Below are 5,148 nucleotides of genomic sequence, written 5' to 3' on the forward strand. Positions count from 1 at the left end.
AAACGCTCGGGGGTCTTGAATTCTCCAAGCATAGTCCTCGCCATATCTATGAGCGTCCTGTTTTTCCTCTCTACCACACCATTTTGCTGAGGTGTGTAGGGAGCGGAGAACTCGTGCTTGATCCCCTCCTCCTCAAGAAACTCCTCCACTTGAAGGTTCTTGAACTCGGACCCATTGTCGCTCCTTATCTTCTTCACCTTGAGCTCAAACTCATTTTGAGCTCTCCTGAGGAAGCGCTTGAGGGTCCCTTGGGTTTCAGACTTATCCTGTAAAAAGAACACCCAAGTGAAGCGGGAAAAGTCATCAACAATAACTAGACCATACTTACTTCCTCCTATGCTCAGATAGGCGACGGGTCCGAAGAGGTCCATATGCAGTAGCTCTAGAGGTCTTGAAGTGGTCATCACATTCTTGCTGTGATGTGCTCCTCCCACTTGTTTACCTGCTTGACAAGCTGCACAAGGTCTATCTTTTTCGAATTGCACATTAGTCAAACCTATCACGTGTTCTCCCTTTAGAAGCTTGTGAAGGTTCTTCATCCCCACATGTGCTAAGCGGCGATGCCACAGCCAGCCCATGCTAGTCTTAGCGATTAAGCATGTATCTAGACCGGCCTCATCTTTTGCAAAATCAACTAAATAAAGCTTGCCGTCTAGTACACCCTTAAAAGCTAGTGAACCATCACATCTTCTAAAGACAGACACATCTACATTTGTAAATAGACAGTTATATCCCATTTTGCATAATTGGCTAACAGATAACAAATTATATCCAAGCGACTCAACTAAAAACACATTAGAAATAGAGTGCTCAGATGAAATAGCAATTTTACCTAACCCTTTTACCTTGCCTTGGTTCCCATCACCGAATATAATTGAATCATGGGGATCCTCATTTTTTGACGTAGGAGGTGAACATCTTCTCCCTTGTCATATGGTTTGTGCATCCGCTGTCGATAATCCAGCTTGAGCCCCCGGATGCATAAACCTGCAAGGCAAATTTAGGCTTGGGTCTTAGGTACCCAACTCTTGTTGGGTCCTACAAGGTTAGTCATAATTTCCTTAGGGACCCAAATGCAAGTTTTATCACCCTTGCATTTTGCCCCTAACTTCCTAGCAACTATCTTTCTATCCTTTCTACAAATAGCAAAGGAAGCATTTAAAGCATGATAAATTGTAGACGGTTCATTAACTTTCCTAGGAACATTAGCAACATTTCTCCTAGGCATATTATGAACAACATTTTTCCTAGCGACATTTCTATCATGCACATAGGAAGAACTAGAAGCAAACATGGCATGAGAATCAAAAGCATCATATGCATTATAACTCCTATAAGCATTTCTATATTGCCTCTTGTCATGATACATAAAAGCATGGTTCTTTTTAGCACTAATAGCCATAGGGGCCTTCCCTTTCTCCTTGGTGGAGATGGAGCCTTATGGCTTGTTAAGTCCTTGGCTTCCCTCTTGAAGCCAAGTCCATCCTTAATTGAGGGGTGTCTACCAATCGTGTAGGCATCCCTTGCAAATTTTAGCTTATCGAAATCACTTTTGCTAGTCTTAAGTTGGTCATTAAAACTAGCTATTTCATCATTTAATCTAGAAATTGAAACTAGGTGTTCACTAAAAGCATCAATATCAAAATCCTTACACCTAGTGCAAATCATAACATGTTTTACACAAGAATTAGATTTATTAGCTGCTTCTAATTTAGCATTTAAATCATTGTTAACACCTTGTAACGTAGAAATGGTTTCATGACAGGTAGATAGTTCATAAGAAAGCATTTCATTTCTTTTAACTTCTAAAGCATAGGATTTTTGTGCCTCTACAAATTTATCATGTTCATCATACAACAAATCCTCTTGTTTTTCTAAAAGCCTATCCTTTTCATTCAAGGCATCAATCAATTCATTGATTTTATCAATTTTATTTCTATCCAATCCCTTGAACAAGCTAGAGTAATCTATTTCCTCATCGCTAGAATCATCATCACTTGAAGAATCATAAGTAGTACTGTCTCGAGTACATACCTTCTTCTCTTTCGCCATGAGGCATGTGTGATGCTCGTTGGGGAAGAGGGATGACTTGTTGAAGGCAGTGGCGGCGAGTCCTTCATTGTCAGAGTCGGAGGAGGAGCAATCCGAATCCCACTCCTTTCCGATATGTGCCTCGCCCTTGGCCTTCTTGTAATTCTTCTTCTTCTCCCTCTTGTTTCCTTTTTCCTGGTCACTATCATTGTCGGGACAGTTAGCAATAAAATGACCAAGCTTACCACATTTGAAGCATGAGCGCTTCCCCTTTGTCTTGGTCTTGCTTGGCTGCCCCTTGCGACCCTTTAGCGCCGTCTTGAATCTTTTGATGATGAGGGCCATCTCTTCATCATTAAGTCCGACCGCCTCAATTTGTGCCACCTTGCTAGGTAGCACCTCCTTGCTTCTTGTTGCCTTGAGAGCAAGGGGTTGAGGCTCGTTGATTGGACCATTCAATGCGTCGTCCACGTACCTCGCCTCCTTGATCATCATTCGCCTGCTAACGAATTTTCCAAGGACTTCTTCGGGCGACATTTTGGTGTACCTGGGATTCTCACGAATATTATTCACCAAATGAGGATCAAGAACGGTAAAGGACCTTAGCATCAGTCGGACGACATCGTGGTCCGTCCATCGCGTGCTTCCGTAGCTCCTTATTTTGTTGATAAGGGTCTTGAGCCGGTTGTATGTTTGTGTCGGCTCCTCGCCCCTTATCATCGTGAATCGTCCAAGCTCGCCCTCCACCAACTCCATCTTGGTGAGCAAGGTGACGTTGTTCCCCTCATGAGAAATCTTGAGGGTGTCCCAGATCTGCTTGGCATTGTCCAAGCCGCTCACTTTATGATACTCGTCCCTGCACAAAGAGGCTAACAACACAGTAGTAGCTTGTGCATTTCTATGAATTTGTTCATTAATAAAAATGGGACTATCCGAGCTATCAAACTTCATTCCATTCTCAACAATCTCCCATATGCTTGGATGGAGAGAGAATAGGCGACTACACATTTTGTGGCTCCAAAATCCGTAGTCCTCCCCATCAAAGTGTGGAGGCTTGCCGAGAGGAATGGAGAGCAAATGTGAATTTGAACTTTGAGGGATACGTGAATAATCGAAAGAAAAGTTCGAGTTAACCGTCTTTCGTTTGTCGTAGTCGTTGTTGTCGTTGTCCTTGTGGGAAGAAGTGGACTCATCACTGTCATCGTAGTAGACGATCTCCTTAATGCGCCTTGTCTTCTTCTTCTTCCCATCTTTTCGTCTATGTCCCGAGCCCGAGTCGGTAGGCTTGTCATCCTTTGGCTCGTTGACGAAAGACTCCTTCTCTTTATCGTTGATCACGATACCCTTCCCCTTAGGATCCATCTCTTCGGGCGGTTAGTCCCTTTGTGAAGAGAACGGCTCCGATACCAATTGAGAGCACCTAGAGGGGGGTGAATAGGTGATCCTGTGAAACTTGAAAACTTAAGCCACAAAACTTGGTTAATCGTTAGCACAATAATTGCCAAGTGGCTAGAGAGGAATCCTCAACAAAACACAATAACCAACAAGGATCAATCACAGAGATGGCACGGTGGTTATCCCGTGGTTCGGCCAAGACCAACGCTTGCCTACTCCACGTTGTGGCGTCCCAACGGACGAGGGTCGCAATCAACCCCTCTCAAGCGGTCCAAAGACCCACTTGAATACCACGGTGTTTTGCTTGCTTTTACTCAATCCCGTTTGCGAGGAATCTCCACAACTTGGAGCCTCTCGCCCTTACACTTTAAAATCACAAAGAAACACAGAGCAAGGGAGGGATTAGCAACGCACTCAAGACAAGAAATCACAGCAACACCACGCACACAAGTCACAAAGAGAGCTCTCAACACAACTCAAAGAGTTCACCACTCAACTAGAGCTCTAATTGCTATCGCAAAGAATCAAAGGCGCGGAATCAATGTCTTGGTGCTTAGGAATGTTGTAGGAATGCTTGGTGTACTCCTCCATGCGCCTAGGGGTCCCTTTTATAGCCCCAAGGCAGCTAGGAGCCGTTGAGAGCATTCTAGGAAGGCTGATCTTGCCTTCTGTCGACTGGCGCACTGGACAGTCCGGTGCACACCGGACACTGTTCGGTGCCCAATTTCTTTCCTTTTATGGCGAAGCCGACCATTGGCAGTCTTGGAGCCGTTGGCGCACCGGACATGTCCGGTGCACACCGGACAGTCCGGTGCCCCCTTCTAGCCGTTGGCTCGGCCACGTGTCCCGCGCAGATCGCGCGGCCGACCGTTGGCTTGGCCGACCGTTGGCTCACCGGACAGTCCGGTGCACACCGGACAGTCCGGTGAATTATAGCCGTACGTCGCCGGTGGATTCTCGAGAGCGGCCAGTTCACTCGAGCCAGCCTGGCGCACCGGACACTGTCCGGTGCACCACCGGACAGTCCGGTGCTCCCAGACTCAGCACACTTTGGCTGAACAAGGCCATCTCATTTCCAATTCGATTTTTCCTGTTTCCAGCACTTAGACACAATACATTAGTCTCTAAAACAATGTACTAAGTCTGAGAAACATACCTTTATCCTTGATTTGTACTTTGTCCACCATTTTACACTTAGGCACTTGTGTTGGACACTAAACCACCAAAATACTTAGAAATGGCCCAAGGGCACATTTCCCTTTCAGCAATGCACCACATAACCAGTGGGGGGAAGACAACACGCTAATTTTCAGCCAACCCCACCTATGTTTGATCAGAGAGCTGGTGGTCTTGCACCGGCTGCCATTGATATAGTAAGGGAGGAAATAGCCGGGGCGTTCCGAGATAAGCTCGGAGTAAGCATGGTTCTTGGGGGGCAATTATATCGGAAACCTTATGACAACCGATTTGATCACCACCCATACCCACAGGGAACTAGGATACCCAAATTCGCAAAATTTTCGGGTGACCAAGGAAAAAACACGCGCGAACACATAGGCCAGTTTTTAGCACAATTAGGAGAATTGGCCGACACGAAAGCATTTCGTGTACGTTTATTTTCATTATCTTTAACAGGAACCGCGTTCGCGTGGTACGCCACTTTACCTCCTAATTCTATTTCATCATGGGGGGATTTAGAACAAAAATTTCATGACCACTTTT

This window comes from Zea mays, chromosome 1, assembly GCF_902167145.1.
Source record: "Zea mays cultivar B73 chromosome 1, Zm-B73-REFERENCE-NAM-5.0, whole genome shotgun sequence".
Lineage (NCBI taxonomy): Eukaryota > Viridiplantae > Streptophyta > Magnoliopsida > Poales > Poaceae > Zea > Zea mays.